Source organism: Oryx dammah, unplaced genomic scaffold, assembly GCF_014754425.2.
Source record: "Oryx dammah isolate SB20612 unplaced genomic scaffold, SCBI_Odam_1.1 HiC_scaffold_23, whole genome shotgun sequence".
NCBI classification, from domain to species: Eukaryota; Metazoa; Chordata; class Mammalia; order Artiodactyla; family Bovidae; genus Oryx; species Oryx dammah.
This window is the reverse complement of record NW_024070207.1, coordinates 19,516,634-19,534,818: the sequence shown is the minus strand read 5'-3', so window position 1 is coordinate 19,534,818 and position 18,185 is coordinate 19,516,634. Positions and strand designations below refer to the sequence as shown.

Below are 18,185 nucleotides of genomic sequence, written 5' to 3'. Positions count from 1 at the left end.
CAGGAATTCTCATTCATTACTAATGAGAATGCAAAATGGTATAGTCATCTCAGAAGACAGTTTGGCAGTTTCTTACGAAACCAAACATATTCTTACCATCTGATTCAGCAATCACATTCCTTGATATGTACCCAAATAAGTTTAAAACTTATGACCACACAAATACCTGCAAATGGGTATTTATAGCAACTTTAGGTATAAGTGAAAACACATTGAAGCAGAAAGATGTTGTTCAGCAGGTAAATGGATAAATAAGCTGTGGTACAAGGCTGTATATTGTCACCCTGCTTATTTAACTTATATGCAGAGTACATCATGAGAAACTCTGGGCTGGAAGAAACACAAGCTGGAATCAAGATTGCTGGGAGACATATCAATAACCTCAGATATGCAGATGACACCACCCCTATGGCAGAAAGTGAAGAGGAACCAAAAAGCCTCTTGATGAAAGTGAAAGAAGTGAGCGAAAAAGTTGGCCTAAAGCTCAACATTCAGAAAATGAAGATCATGGCATCCAATCCCATCACTTCATGGGAAATAGATGGGGAAACAGTGGAAACAGTGTTACTTTATTTTTGGGGGCTCCAGAATCATTGCAGATGGTGACTGCAGCCATGAAATTAAAAGATGCTTACTCCTTGGAAGAAAAGTTATGACCAACCTAGATAGTATATTCAAAAGCAGAGACAGTACTTTGCTGACTAAGGTCCGTCTAGTCAAGGCTATGGTTTTTCCTGTGGTCATGTATGGATGTGAGAGTTGGACTGTGAAGAAGGCTGAGTGCCGAAGAATTGATGTTTTTGAACTGTGGTGTTAGAAAAGACTCTTGAGAGTCCCTTGGACTGCAAGGAGATCCAACCAGTCCATTCTGAAGGAGATCAACCCTGGGATTTCCTTGGAAGGAATGATGCTAAAGCTGAAGCTCCAGTACTTTGGCCACCTCATGCGAAGAGTTGACTCATTGGAAAAGACTCTGATGCTAGGAGGGATTGGGGCCAGGAGGAGAAGGGGACGACCGAGGATGAGATGGCTGGATGGCATCATGGACTCAATGGACATGAGTCTGAGTGAACTCCGGGACTTGGTGATGGACAGGGAGGCCTGGCGTGCTGCGATTCATGGGGTTGCAAAGAGTTGGACATGACTGAGCGACTGAACTGAACTGAACTGAACAATGGGATATTATTCAGCGTTAAAAAAAATCGAGCTATCAAGCAATGAAAAGACAGAGAGGAACCTCACATTCATATTACTAAGTTCAGTTCAGTTGCTCAGTTGTGTCTGACTCTGTGACCCCATGGACCACAGCACACTAGGCTTACCTGTCCATCACCAACTCCTGGAGTTTACCCAAACTCATGTCCATTGAGTTGGCGATGCCATCCAATCATCCCATCCTCTGTCATCCCCTTCTCCTCCTTCCTTTAATCTTTCCCAGCATCAGTGTCTTTTCAAATGAGTCAGCTCTTCACATCAGGTGGCCAAAGTATTGGAGTTTCAGCTTCAGCATCAGTCCTTCCAATGAACACTCAGGACTGATCTCCTTTAGGATGGACTGGTTGGATCTCCTTGCATTCCAAGGGACTCTCAAGAGTCTTCTCCAACGCATATTACAAAGTGAAAGAAGCCAAATTGAAATAGTTACATACTGTATGATTCCAACTACATGTCATTCTGGAAAAGTTAAAACTATGGAGCCAATAAAAGATATATCAAGGGGTAGAGGGGAGACAAGGATGAACAGGCAAAGCACAGTGCTTTTTAGAGCAATGATATTATTATATATTTGTCAAAAACCACAGACAATACAAAATTATGAGTGTGTCCACTATGGTGGACAGCATGGAGCTTCCTTACAAAATTAAAAGTAGAGTTACCATATGACCCAGCAATCCCAATTCTGGGGATATATACAGAAAAGATGAAAACTTTAATTCAAAAAGATGCATGCACCCCGATATTCATAGCAGCACTATTTATAATAGCCATGATATGTAAGCAACCTAAATACCCACTGACAGATGAATGGATAAAGATGTGGTGTGTGTGTATGTGTAATGAAGTACTACTCAGCCATAAAAAAGAATTAAATAATGCCATTTGGAGAAACATGCATGGACCTAGAGATTATCATATGTGAAATAAGTTAGAGAAAAACAAATATTACATGATACTACTTAATATAGACTCTTAAAAATGATAGAAGTGAATTTATTTACAAAACAGAAAAAGTTTAATAGACATAGAAAAAAAAAATATGCTACCAAAGAGGAAAAAAGGGGGAGGGAAGGGTAAATTAGGAATTTGAGATTAAAAGATATACACTACTATATATAAAATAGGTAAACAACAAGGACCTACTATATAGCATAGGTAAGTATATCCAGTATCTTGTGATAATCTATAATGGAAAAGAATCTAAGAAAAGATATACACAGAAATCAATAACAGAAAGAGCTGGGGAATCTCAAAATATTTGGAGATTAAATAACACACTTATATAACATGTGGCTCCAAGAAAAAAGTTTCACGATAAAATTAATCATATTTTAAACTAAAAAATAAAATAAATAAAATATAGTTATCCAAACTTGTGGGATGCAGAGAAAGCAGAGTTTAGAGGGAAATTTATAGCACCAAATCTATATAATGGCTTCCTTGGTGGCTCAGTGGTAAAGAATCTGCCTGCCAATGCAGAATATGTAGGTTAAATCCCTGGGTCAGAAAGATCCCCTGGAGATGGAAATGGTAATTTACTCCAGTATACTTGCCTGGAAAATCCCATGGACGGAGGAGCCTGGTGGGCTGCAGTCCATGGGGTCTCAAAGAGTCGGACATGACTGAGTGACTTCACTTTCACTTTTCACTTTCATGCTTTGGAGAAGGAAATGGCAACCCACTCCAGTGTTCTTGCCTGGAGAGTCCCAGGGACGGGGGAGCCTGGTGGGCTGCCATCTATGGGGTCGCACAGAGTTGGACACAACTGAAGCAAGTTAGCAGCAGCAGCAGCATACTTGCCTGAGAAATCCCATGGATGGAGGAGCCTAGCGGGCTACAGTCTATAGGGTTTTAAAGAGTCAGAGATGACTTAGTGACTAAAGAAAATGCATATAACATAAAAAAAATATGTAAACTCAACAATCTGAGTTTGCATTTCAGTAAACTAGAAAAGAACAACTTAAGCCAAAAGCAATAAGAAGAAACAAAATTTAAAGCAGAAATCAATGAAAGTGAAAACAGGAAATCAATAAAGAAAAAAACCAATTAACATAAAAAGTTGATTCTTTGAGAACATCAGTTTAAAAATTGATAAATCTCTTATCAGGCTACCCAAGAGAAAAAGAAGATACACATTGCTAATGTTTAAACCAAAAGAGGGGCCACAGCTGCTGATTTCAGAGACATTAAACAGATATCTAAGTAATAGTATAAATCACTCTGACCAAAAATTTGATACTTTAAATGGTCTTTCAGTTCCTTGAAAGACACAAACTATCAAAACTCACACAAGGAGAATAAGATAATATAAATAGACTTAAATGTATTAATGAAATTCAATCAATAGTTCATAACCATTCAAAAAATAAAGCATTGGCCTCAATTTTGCTGGAAATTTTTATCAACATTTAAAGAAAAAGTGATATTCATTCTCCACAATATTTTCCAGAAAATATAAGCTGGGAAAACATTTCCTAACTCATCCTATAAGGCCAGAGTAACCCTAATAATGAAATCAGAAAGACACTGCAAGAAACAAAAGCTATTCAACAATATAGCTTATTTACATATTAAAAAACTCACCAAAAAAAAATAGCAAATTGAACCCAAAAATGAAAAGAAAAAAGAATTATACACTATAATCAGGTGACATTTAGTCCAGATGTCAGTTAGTTGAACATTTGAAAATCAATGTAATTCAGTACATCAACAGACTAATTTTTTAAAAATATGATCAAAAATCAAGGCTCTAGAAGATTAGTACAATAAAACATATTGACTATAAATTAAATTTCAAACCTTTTTGAATGAAGGATTCCTGCTCCCTCAAAAAATAAAGGTTAAGCGATTGAAATAAAGGAGCTAGTAAATTAATGTCAACTAAAGTGCCTTCTGATCCACTCTACACAATGATGTATGGTTCCTACTTAGTAGAAGGTCAAGATCCTTCATCTAAATTGAACCCAGCATACCACCAGAGTCACACACCTTGTAGTCCCATGAATTATGCTATCCTCTCAAAATTTAGACATGACCCTTCTACATTTGAAGACATCATTGAAGAAATTGATGGGTGCTGATGTTTCTCTATGTGTAATAGTTGAAAATAGTTTATAAAAAACACAATTCAGGTCATTATCATCAATAGTTCTCTCAGAAAATACCAAGTAACACATAGATAATTAGATTGACATACAAAGATAGTGTAGTTAGACTAATGTTATGTTGTAGAGATTGAATATTAAGGAAGCTTGGGAATTTCAATCTTATTCTGAAAGCACATTCACAATCATCATTAGATTTATTCACCTTTTATAGCATTTTTCATAACTTTATAGAAATACAGAAATTTAAGATTAAGTATATTTCAAAGCCTCAAATCTGTACAAATTAATCAACATTTGGGATTTACTTTGCAAAGAAAGTATTTAATATTTTATGTTTGTAATTCTGGATATCGCAGGGAGGTGATATGAAAAAGGTATCAAGGGAAAATGGTGTTGATCATTTAGAGAAACAAAGTCAGTAGGCTGCATTAGAAAGCTATGTTTAGAATTGCCCATACTTGTTAATAATTATGATTCAGACCATTGATTCTTAATTTTTTTGTGTATATAAGTATTATCAAATGTTTTTTTTTTAATGTAGATTTCACCCCTTGGATTGGGCCAAGATTCAACAATCATAAGAGGTATCACAGATGACTCTAATAAATGGTTATATCTTAGCTTGTAGTATCCAAAATGAACACTAAGAGATTCATTTATTAAGGTGTTCCTGGGAGAAAACAGTAAGAGAAGGGAAAACGGAAACAGTAAAAAGAAAGGAAAGAAGTCAAGCAGGATTGGTATTTCAGGTAGTCCCAGACTAGGTCTGATCCCATGGAAAACTCTGAAGCATAAATTACACCTCAGAATCTGTCTCAGATTGAGTCAAAGATAAATTAGCGCAGTTTGAAACTGAGTGAAGGTGATTTTCTGAATCAAGATCTTAAGATGTCTTTGGCAACTTGATAGGGAGAGATTAGAGACTACAGCAAAACTTGTTCACTATAAACCTGCTTATCTGTTAGTTCATGAAAGTGAAAGTGTTAGTCATTCAGTCACATCAGACTCTTTGTGACCCCATGGATTGTAGCTCACCAGGCTCCTCTGTCCATGGGATTCTCCAGGCAAGAATACTGGAGTGAGTAGCCATTCCCTTCTCCAGGGGATGTTTCCGACCCAGGGATTGTACCTGGGTCTCCCACAATGCAGATAGATTCTTTACCATCTGAACCACCAGGAAAATGGATGTTAGTTCATCTTCAGAGTTAAATTAGTATCCATCCTTCACCTATTCACTCATGAACATATGAATAACAAGACGGGGGCGGGGGCGGAATCTATAGGTTTCATCAGCCTTCCCAGTGGAGTTTCCTCCTATTTCCCTCAGACAATTCTTATAATTTATGTGTTTTGTTGTTGTTGTTTGTTTTTGCTTTTTTGGGGGGGCACCCCATATAGCTTACAGGATCTTAGTTTCTCAACCAAGGATTGAACCCAAGGCCACGGCAGTGAAAGAGCAGAGACCTAACCACTGAGTAGGCATGCATGTGTGTGCTCAGTCGTTTCAGTCATGTCCGACTCTTTGGGACCCTATAGACCATAGCTCACCAGGCTCCTCTATTCATGGGATTCTCCAGGCAAGAATACTGGGGTGGCTTGCCATGCCTTCCTCCAGGGGATCTTCCCAACCCAGGGATCAAACCCATGTCTCTTTCGTCTCCTGTTGCAGACAGGTTCTTTACCACTAGCACCACCTGGGAAGCTCCCTAATCACTGGACCACCAGGGAACACTCTATCATTTATGTTTTGAATCTAGCCTATAGAAGGTTAAGGAATGAGAAAGGAAGTAAAGTCTATATGCAACCTAAAGTGTGCCACTGAAACATGCTCTGTAATATTATGAATATATTTTTCCTGCAGATTTTTCAGTTCCTTTAAATTGTTAGCATTGTGTTTGCCAGTGTAAAGAGGAAAAAAAAGTTTTCATTCCTGGCTAAAATAAAAGAGAGATATAGTCTCAAAGCCTAAAGAAACTCAGAAAATCATGATGGTCTACATAGAATGAAATGGAGTAAATTTAGCTGGGAATACAGACTCTTCAAATATAATCTGCTCCTCATATGGTATGTTTACGAAGCTTAACATCTGCATGAACTTGATACTTGCTGGACTCATGCTTGGGAAATCAAACATAAGGGAAGAAAACATTTACAAGTAGAACTTGACTTCTATACATATGTAATTAAAGAGAGAATTTCAGAATAGGAGACAGTAGTGAGATATCTCAAATCAGAATATAAAAATAGATGTAAGAATTATAATTTTAAGCATACTTCATTATGTCCTAGTTAAGCCCTGATCCTGCCGAATTGTTTCTAAAAGTCATGGAGAATAGCAATATAAAGGTATTCGGATCAAAGATTCAGGACTTTGCTTCTGTGGTATTCTGTGGGAATGAATGAATGTGAGTGTATATGTATATCCGTATAACTGTGTACTTGTGTGAATATGTCTACTCAAATAGCACTATAGGAATATAAGTTTGTAACAAATACCCTAGTATTTATTAAAGTGATAATCAATTATTGTCTTGGGAAAATCTTTTGTCAAAGGACTATTTTCTCAATTTCATTTTAACTTGGCACTGGAAGAAATGGCACTTTTCAGTTAGTCAAATTATAGTACAGCCAATCTATTAATAGAGCTCTTAAACTCATCTGCCTGAGTGTTTTCTCTCTCATTCTTTCTGCATTATCTAGAGTTTTATTTCCACAGTGAGTAATTCTAACATACACACTCTCTATTGAAATATTGCACTGATCTCTCATCAAACAATTCTCTAATATTGACTTAATTTTCCCACTGGTTAACACACATTAGTCGATAGGAATCTTCTATTTCACTTGGCAATTTTATTACTTAGTGTTAACAAATATATTGCTACTCTTTGCTTTAGAAACCACTCTCTTAGAAGTTCATTTAGTAGTCCTTAAGAGTTGAGTTTCCTCCAGTAAATTGATCAAATTGAGTTTGATATTGAAGTTGTGAAAATCCTGAAAGTGTGTTCAATAAACCACAACTTGTTCACTTCTTAATTTCTCAGAATTATTTTTTTCTAACTCCATGATTCCCCAAAACTGTTTTGTTGAAGGTAATTAATGTTATACGTACAAAATCCAGTCAAGTTTTTGCACTCTCAAATTTTTGCCAGCATTTAACACTGATGATTGGCTGATCTAAGACTACCTTTGGATTATTTTCACTCTTTTGGTTGCAAGATATTACATTATTTAGTTTCATCTGCTACTTCTCAAATTACTGTTTCTTTACCTCTGTTGTTTTTATCCATCCTTAAGTTTTCTCCAAATGTGAGCATGTACTAAAGGCTTAGTTCCTAACCAAAGAATTACTGTTCTAAACTACTTCAGTTCAGTTGCTCAGTCGTGTCTGACTGAGACCCCATGAATCGCAGCATGCCAGGCCTCCCTGTCCGTCCCATCTCACGGAGTTCACTCAGACTCACGTCCATTGAGTCCGTGATGCCATCCAGCCATCTCTTCCTCGGTCGTCCCCTTCTCCTCCTGCCCCCAATCTCTCCCAGCATCAGAGTCTTTTCCAATGAGTCAACTCTTCGCATGAGGTGGCCAAAGCACTGGAGCTTCAGCTTCAGCATCATTCCTTCCAAAGAAATCCCAGGATTGATCTCCTTCAGAATGGACTGGTTGGATCTCCTTGCAGTCCAAGGGACTCTCAAGAGTCTTTTCCAACACCACAGATCAAAAGCATCAATTCTTCAGCGCTCAGCCTTCTTCACAGTCCAACTCTCACATCCATACATGACCACTGGAAAAACCATAGCCTTGGCTAGACGGACTTTAGTCAGCAAAGTACTGTCTCTGCTTTTGAATATACTATCTAGGTTGGTCATAACTTTTCTTCCAAGGAGTAAGCCTCTTTTAATTTCATGGTTGCAGTCACCATCTGAAGTGATTTTGGAGCCCCCCAAAATAAAGTCTGACACTGTTTCCACTGTTTCCCCATCTATTTCCCATGAAGTGAGGGGACCAGATGCCATGATCTTAGTTTTCTGAATGTTGAGCTTTAAGCCAACTTTTTTGCTCTCCTCTTTCACTTTCATCAAGAGGCTTTTTAGCTCCTCTTCACTTTCTGCCAGAAGGGTGGTGTCTTCTGCATATCTGAGGTTATTGATATTTCTCCCGGCAATCTTGACTCCAGCTTGTGTTTCTTCCAGTCCAGCGTTTCTCATGATGTACTCTCATAGAAGTTAAATAAGCAGGGTAACAATATACAGCCTTGACGCACTCCTTTTCCTATTTGGAATCAGTCTGTTGTTCCATGTCCAGTTCTAACTGTTGCTTCCTGACCTGCATACAGATTTCTCATGAGGCAGGTCAGGTGGTCTGGTATTCCCATCTCTTTCAGAATTTTCCACAGTTTATTGTGATTCACCCAGTCAAAGGCTTTGGCATAGTCAAGAAAGCAGAAATAGATGTTTTTCTGGAACTCTCTTGCTTTTTCCATGATCCAGCAGATGTTGGCAATTTGATCTCTGGTTCCTCTGCCTTTTCTAAAACCAGCTTGAACATCAGGGAGTTCACGGTTCACGTATTGCTGAAGCCTGGCTTGGAGAATTTTGAGCATTACTTTACCAGCATGAGAGATGAGTGCAATTGTGCGGTAGTTTGAGCATTCTTTGGCATTGCCTTTCTTTGGGATTGGAATGAAAACTGAACTTTTCCTGTCCTGTGGCCACTGCTGAGTTTTCCAAATTTGCTGGCATATTGAGTGCAGCACTTTCACATCATCATCTTTCAGGATTTGAAACAGTTCAACTGGAATTCCATCACCTCCACTAGCTTTGTTCATAGTGATGCTTTCTAAGGCCCACTTGACTTCACATTCCAAGACGTCTGGCTCTAGATTAGTGATCACATCATCATGATTATCTGGGTCGTGAAAATCTTCTTGTACAGTTCTTCCATGTGTTCTTGCCACCTCTTCTTAATATCTTCTGCTTCTGTTAAGTCCAGACCATTTCTGTCCTTTATCGAGCCCATCTTTGCATGAAATGTTCCCTTGGTATCTCTAATTTTCCTGAACAGATCTCTAGTCTTTCCCATTCTGTTGTTTTCCTCTATTTCTTTGCATTGATCACTGAAGAAGGCTTTCTTATCTCTTCTTGCTATTCTTTGGAACTCTGCATCCAGATGCTTATATCTTTCCTTTTCTCCTTTGCTTTTTGTCTCTCTTCTTTTCACAGCTATTTGTAAGGCCTCCCCAGACAGCCATTTTCCTTTTTTGCATTTATTTTCCATGGGTTTGGTCTTGATCCCTGTCTCCTGTACAATGTCATGAACCTCATTCCATAATTCTAAACTACTTATCCTGGTGAATTCCATCTCATACCTTCAGTTATCTTCTCTAGATACATAGACTTGACCTATCCTGTCTTCAGGGCTCAAGTTTCTTAATATAAATTGTCTAACGAACATTTCTATGAATGCCCTTCAGTTACCTAGTTACTTCCTCATTTTCCCTTGAACATAATGATTCTCTCAAATGAGGATGGGGAACTCATTTATTTTGCTCATCCTGTATATAATGATAAAATTACCCAAACCTGTCAACCTTTCCTCTTCATTTCTCACATATGTCCATTATTTTTTTGTACATAGCAACTGTATTTCCAATATGTCTATTATTTTTAATTCAAAGCTTCTAATTCTCAGTACTTCAGATTGAAAAATAATTTTTCAGGTAACACTGTGAACAAAAATTTAAATAATCACATTTCCCTATTCCTATGTCATTCCAGTCCTACCCACTCATTCCTATGGACCCAACAACAACTTCCTATTACTCTTTCCTATAAACCATAGGACTTAGTACGCATACCAGCACTAGTTACACACAGCTATCTTACCAGTTTGGCTTTTGTTCACACACAGTGTGTATTTAAATTCTAGTGTTTCTTATAAAGAAGTATACACTACTTTATAACATGGACTCCTGCTCTACACATAACTTTATTAGGCAGCAGTGTTAGGATTTCTTCAAGCATGGTATCCTGAGTGATTCTTCCATATTGCAGTATCATAGTTCAATTACATAATAGATATCACATATAAAAATTAATATATGCTCATAAGCACTGTCAAGATATAATAATAGTTCTTTCATGAATATATTACTGTAGAATTTACAAGGCACCTCCCTTCAATTACCTCATTTAAACATCACAACAAGCTCAGATGATGATATTGCTATAAATTTTTATATTTTTTCACAAATGACACTGAAATTTTTAAAAGTTAACTGACTTGCTTATTTCAAAATTCATGCCCTATGATATAAATATATCTATTCACTTCTGTGAAATATTGTAAAATAGAGAGCTATAAGGTATTAATTACAGTGTGTTTTTACAATTGTTTCAAATAAAGGAATGGATAAATATATTTCTAGTCAATGGATTATTTTTTTAGCAAGTAATTAAAGATTAAATAGGTAAAAAAATATTTTTACACCTGTATCATACATTGAACTAGACACACAAAGCATTCTCTCTCATGAAAATTACATTCATATGGGAGACATATAAATAAGCAAGAAAATATCAGAATATAATAAGGTAAAAAAAGAAAATGTGGTCATGTGATGATTTTGAAATGGTAATTATAGAAATATATGACACAAAAATATTAATTGCAATGGCTGCTGAGTGACATGTCCAAGTGATAATGCTAAAAATGTAAATTGAAATCCATTACAGCATTAAAAGCAAAGTATAATGGCTAAGTAAAATACAATGTACAAAAAAAGAAGACTGGAATAAAATATCAATATGTTTATACTATTCATCTTAAGGCACTCTAATTAAAGGAATTTTTTCTCCTATATAATGAGAATAATTTAATTATAATTTTGAAATAGCGTGAAAGTCAACCAGCTTGCATACGGAGGAACAAGTATTCAAACTCAAATCTTCTAGACCATAATCTATTATTATTTATGCTACACAAAGTTTCCTATGAGGGAATGAAAACTGGTAGAAATGTGCTTATTTCATATACAAATAGCAATAATAATATCAATAAAACAGGTTGTCACAGAATTAAAGGTATGAGCATATGAATGAAATTAACAAACAGGCACCATATTTGCTTCAAATCTGGCAAGTTCTTCATTGTCTTAAATTTGCCAGTCTTTCAACATTTGCCAAGTTTTTAGTCAGAGTGTCATTCATTTCATAATTTTTTTAAAATGTGAAATGAGTAAAATCTGGAAAGTGAGTGAAGTACAGCAATATTAGTGTACAGTCCTATGACACATATACTGGTGATGGTATAGAACAATAACTATACTCTATCAAGTTCCTTCATGTCCTACTCCCAGATACCTCTCTTCCCATTACAGATACCCTCCCTAGAAGAAGTCACTATTTTGAATTCAGTTGCAATGCATTAATTTTGCCAGCTTTTTAATTTCATAAAAAATGATATTATGCAATGTTATTTTTTGTGCTGCTTCTTTCACTCAGTTCTATTTTTAATATTCAAGTATTTTAATGAAGTATTTTATTCATCTTCATTACTATTTAACATTATACAGTGTATACCACAGCTTATTTATACATTATATTTTTGATGGGCAATTAGATTATTTCCAGTTTGGGCCTACAATGAATAAAGCTGTTAAGCTGTCAGTACTTGTTTTTACTGGACATATGTCCTCTGTTCTCTGGGATTTATATGTACATGGGAATAACAGACTTCCCAGGTGGCTCAGCCTGCCAATGCAGGACACCTGAGTTTGATCCCTGGGTAGGGAAGATCCCCTGGAGGAGAAAATGGCAAATCATTCCAGTATTCTTGCCTGGGAAATTCCATGTAGAGAGAAGCCTGGCGGGCTACTGTCCATGGGGTCAGAAATAGTCCAACCTGACGTAGCAACTGAAACAACAACAACAAAGAAGAGAGTAGCTGAATCATAGGATAGGGAAATATTTAGCTTTAGTCAAAACAAACAGAAAAACACTTAAAATTCTACACACAATGAAAAAGTAGAAACTTGTTTTTGCAATAACTAAATCAGTCTTGAAAATAAGGATTTCCTAAGGAAGGATAAAGAAGAATCTGGCTGATCATAATCTTATATTCATTTCACTGCTGAATTTCATATCTCTGACTTACACAGGCAAGATTTGTTGTTTTTGCAGAAACAGTAAAGGCCATAGTCCACACTATGTCCTTCCCAGTAGAGAAAGGAATGTAAATCAAGTACACACTATGTATTCACCACTTCAAATGCATCTTCTCAAAAGCATTATTTCCCTTCACAAATAATTACAGTCTCATAGGGTAGAAGAATGGAGAGGGGCACGGCAACCCACTCCAGTATTCTTGCCTGGTGAATTCCCCATGGACAGAGGAGCACAGCAGGCTATAGTCCATGAGTTTGCACAGAGTTGGACGTAACTGAAGCGACTTAGCATGCATGTATGCAAAGTAGAATAAAACATAGTTTTGTTTTGCTGCCAATTTCCCTTTATATTAACAGCATTTTGAAAAAAAATTATTGTTTTAGAAATTCTTTGAATATTCTGGGTATTAACCCCTATTTGTTATGTTATTGCACACTTAATAGACTACAGTATAGTATAAACATAAATTTTATGTGTGCTGGGAAACATAATGCTTCATAACTTGCTATATTGCAATATTCATTCTGGAAGCAAGCCCACAATGTCTGCAAAGTAAATCTATGCTACATGTCCAGGTTTTCTCTATTTTCTCATGTTGTTGGGGCACCATATTCACCATATTCAGCTTTTCATCACTGTGGTTCATTTAACTATTTCAGGCTAAGTCTTGATGAACAATAGGAATCTAGCAATTAATATTGAATGTCCTCTACCTTCAAGAAACTCAGTGTTCTAGAGGTGGTAGCCATGCATATAAATTTTCCTTTGGAAGGGAGAAGGAGGGATCAACTAATTTCAATTATGGGAAAACGAAAGGTGATATTTTGAAACTATTCATTCTTTTTCTCACTTTAGTTCAATCATTCCTAAAGTACAATGCAACATTTACCTACATTTAGATAAATTAATTTAAGCATATATTATTCCTTCTTTGGAGCTGAACATTCTCCCCAAGATTCCTGTCCTTCTAGGGGTTTACTTTTTTTTTTTTTTTTACTTCTGACTTTAAGGCCCTGATTTTACTGATATCTGATTCTTTTTTTTGTAATATCATACCAATATTTTCTTTCTCTCTGTATTAAATCATTTATAATTATTTACAACAGGCATTTTTGTGTGTAGCATACTTTACTAAAGGTATGAGCAGGTAGATGGAGAAGGAAATGGCAGCCCACTCCAGTATTCTTGCCTGGAGAATCCCCTGGGCAGAGGAGCCTGGCAGGCTACAGTCCATGGGGTCGCAAGAGTCAGACACAACTTGGCTACTAAACCACCACCACCACCATGAGCAGGTAGAAGAATCCTACATGGCAAGAACAGCGAGAACTCCAGTTAGTTATTTATATTCTTAAGAGCCTTTGGCTACCCTAACTGAAAGTTTTGGAACCACCTACTCCTCCATACACTTTCACTTTTACTTCTCTGTACCTTGCGTGCTAAGTCGCTTCAGCTGTGTGCAACTCTTTGCAACCCTATGAATTGTAGCCCACCAGGCTCCGCTGTCCATGGGATTCTCCAGGCAAGAATACGGGGGTGGGTTCATGCCCTTCTCCAGGGGATCTTCCGACCCAGGGATTGAACCCACATCTCTTTTGTCTTCTGCATTGACAGGCAGGTTCTTTACCAATAGCACCACCTGGGAAGCCTCCATAGCTTAGAATTCCATAATTTCAACTGATTATCTCTTTACTTTCTCCTCGTGACCCAGAAAAATCTATTCACTTCTCAAGCAGAGTTTTAATTATTTTCTATTACTGCTGCTGCTGCTGCTGCTGCTAAGTCGCTTCACTCATGTCCGACTCTGTGCTACCCCACAGATGGCAGCCCACCAGGCTCCCCCGTCCCTGGGATTCTCCAGGCAAGAACATTGGAGTGGGTTGCCATTTCCTTCTCCAATGCATGAGAGTGAAAGTGAAGTCGCTCAGCCATGTCCACTCTTAGCGACCCCATGGACTGCAGCCTACAGGCTCCTCCTTCCGTGGGATTTTCCAGGCAACAGTACTTTTTCTTAAACCTGGTTTCAGGACCTTATCTTCATACCTAAAAAGTTTAGTCTCCCTGCCCCTTCCCATTCAACAGCCAGCCATATTTCCTTGTGTAATGCCAGACATGTCCTCAAGACATATTTGGCTGTATTGGACACTTGCTCACCAGAGTTGCTTTTAACTATGGTAAAGTGAATATTACCATCAATGACTGCTTCACTGACCTCAACTACGTGGTTTCTATGTTCTGGTGTGATTCCACCCATGGCAAGTTCAATGGCACAGTCCAGTCTGAGAAGAGGAAGCTTGCCATCAGTGGAAAGCCTGCTTTCATTTTTTAGGAGCAAGATTCTGTCAATATCAAATGGAGTGCCACTGGTACTGAGTATGTTATAGAGTCCACTGATGTCCTCACTACTTTCAAGAAGGTTGGGGCTCACATGAAGTGTTAGCCAAAAGGCTAATCATCACTGTCCCTTCTGTTGATATCCCATATTTGTGATGGGCATGAACCATAAGAAGTACAGCTCCCTCAAGATGGTCAGAAATGCCACATGCACTACCACCTGCTTGGCACACCTGGTCAATATCACTGTAGAGGGACTCATGACAACAGTTCATACCATCACTGCAAGCCAGAAGATCATGATGGGCCCCCAGGGGAAACTGTCCTGGGATGGATGAGGAACTGCTAAGAACATCATCCATGCTTCCACTGGCACTGCCAAGGCTTTGGGGCAAGATCAGTCCTGAGCTCAATGGGAAGTTCTCTGGCATGGCCTTCCATGTCTCCATTCCCAGCGTGTCTGATGTAGATCTCCCCCACTGCCTGGAGAAAGCTGCTAAACACAATGGTATCAAGAAGAGGTAAAGCAGGAACTGGAAGGCTCGCTAAAGACCATGCTAGGCTATACTGAAAACCAAGTTTTCTATTGCAATTTTAGCAGTGACACCCACTCTTCCCCCCTGGATGCTGAGGCTGGCATTGCCCTTAACAGTCACCTTGTCAAGGTCATCTCCTGCTATGACAATGAATTTGGCTACAGACAGAGTAGTGGGCCTCATGGTCCACATAGCCTCTGGGGAATGAGAACACCCTGGATCTCCAGCCCCAGTGAGAGCATGAGAGAGGCCCTCAGCTGTTGGGGTACTCACCTCAACTGGATCACCCCAACATACTGAGAGTACCCACATCTTTCCATCCCAGAAACCCTGAAGAAGAGGAGGGACTTAGTGAGCCTTACCTTGTTATGTGCCATCAATGGAAAATACCCAGCCTAAATAAATACTTTACTTTTCTAAATAAAGACAGTTCATGAGAGAAATTCTGTTATCAACTTTTGAACTGTATATTTTCACTCTGCTACACATGTATTTTTGTCTTGCTTATTTTTATGTTAACCCACTGAATGATGCATTTTATCTCCATTTTATAGATTAGAAAACTGATATTGAACAAAGTTAGTTGAAGTAAGAAAACTATAGATCCAAGAATAGGATCAAAATCTGATTCTGAAGGCCTGTGCTGTTATGATGTATGCATGTGTGTGTGTGTGTACTTCTATTTATATATCCTACCCTGCTTGATTAGGAAAAATCTCAAAAGCTAAATCTACAAAAGAAGTCACTACCATTTATCTAGAATAGCAATTGTATATAGAATTGGAGTCAATAATGAACAGAATTTTTTCCATCCCTAGAATTTACTGAAACATTCATGTTCTGTTTGTATTCTTTGTTTGTTCATATTCTCTGTTTGTATTATTTGGTGTATTCTTTGTTTCTATTTCCACATATACTCCTCAAAAGGAGAGAGAGATCACTTGACAAGTATGCTCATAGAATTTTAAACTGTTACATCTAATTGAAGAGGGGTTATTAACAATTTTAAGATCTTCTCTAAGCATATTTTTCTATAAAAAATGAATATCACTAAATTTGAATACTACCCTTTAGAAAGGACTTTCCTGGTGGCTCAAACGGTAAAGCGTCTTTCTACAATGTGGGAGACCTGGGTTAGATCCCTGGGTCGGGAAGATTCCCTGGAGAAGGAAATGGCAACCCACTCCAGTACTCTTGCCTAGAAAATCTCACGGATGGAGGAGCCTGGTGCAGGCTACTGTCCATGGGGTCGCAAAGAGTTGGGTACAACTGAACGACTTTAGAAGGTGTATAAAGAGACAATTCATTGAATAAAGTTTCCACATTAAAATCATCCAGAGATGTAGAAATAAGTTGCAGTTGCATCTCTAAATGTGATTGAATAGCTGAGAAAACTGTGATTGCCAATAATGATGTTCATAGTAGAGAGACTAACAACACAGTGCATAGAGAGAAAATATGCATTCATAGCAAAGTGTCTCGCCTGGCTTTTGTACACATTCAGTAAATGCTTGCTATAGTGAACCAAATCTAGGAAGATAAATATTTCTAATATACATGTTTATATTGCCAAAATGTTGATAAAATACACTTCTATATGAAGAGGAGAAAGACCTATTTCTTTTTAAAAAGTTCACAGCTAGTAAAAAAAAATTCTGACTTTAATATAATTTCTGAATTGAAGCACACTTAAGGCAGACACCACTTATCATCAAGGCTGTGGGTGTGAAGAATTAAGTCATGACATCTATAAGAATATGAAAAATGTGTAGTTAGGCTAGCTTCATGTCTCTCATAAAATTTCAGAACTGAATATATGAAATTGAGGGACACTAATCACAGATAGAAGGATGTGGTTTTCTTTAAGCAGAAAAGTGAATGCAGTATGCCACAATTCAAATTAAGACATAGATAGTTAACTCCTAAGTATTTTACTAGTATCTTGGTCCTGCTCAATACTATCTGAAATCCTAAAGGGTTAACCTAAGCAGTGATTTCTATACACTGGAATATTAATATCAGAATTTCATTAATAATGCAGAATACAAACACATTTTCATCTTATTTCCTAGTGATTACTGGCATTTATTCCATCATAAATTAGCTATTATACTTTCTATATTTCTATTGTTCCCAATAAATACCACTAGTGTCCTCTTCACAGTCTGGATGGATGAGTGATGTTGATGAAAAATATTTGAACCCTCTATTTCTCTAACACGTCCTGAGGGGTTTTTCCCCCCAATTTTCTCAAGATAAAAAAGAGTGGTAGGCTTATACCATGTCATTTCTTTCTGAGAAGCAAGAGAGGATGTAATCAATGGGGCAAAAGTAAATTTGGATCAGGGACTAGAGGGCATAATACAAAGTCAGTAAAAATCTCTGGTGATAGAATTAAAAGGTCTCCAGGCAGCTAGAATTAGAGCTGTAGCAAACAAGAGGTAGACACAGAGCACCTGGAGGAGGCTGATTAACAATGGCCCTTTTTATTTGGTATTTGGCTAAGGACATCATTTGGTCCACTTAAAATATGTTGTACATTTAAAATATAAGAAATGGGAGAGATGGGTTTTAATCAATTTAAGTATTACTTTAATGAAGGACATGACCATATGGGGGTAAATTTACAAAACTGAAATTTCCAGGGTGCTTGATGTTAATAGATATCACTGAGTGAATGTCAAAATAAGCATGCCAATGTTTGTAAGTACTCATTTCTATGTCAGATCCCTGACACATTTTTTCCTTTTTTTCAGTTTATTCCACATTATCCATATTTTTTTCAGTTGTGAATAATAAATCTTAGCATATGTGAAAATGCTGAGTAT

The 18,185-nt window shown here is 37.4% G+C and overlaps 1 pseudogene; it reads left to right on the top strand.

Annotated features, from left to right (window-relative positions):
* Positions 1 to 15,565, top strand: part of LOC120882585 — a 59,346-nt pseudogene extending 43,781 nt beyond the window's left edge.
* Positions 15,566 to 18,185: the final 2,620 nt, after the last annotated feature.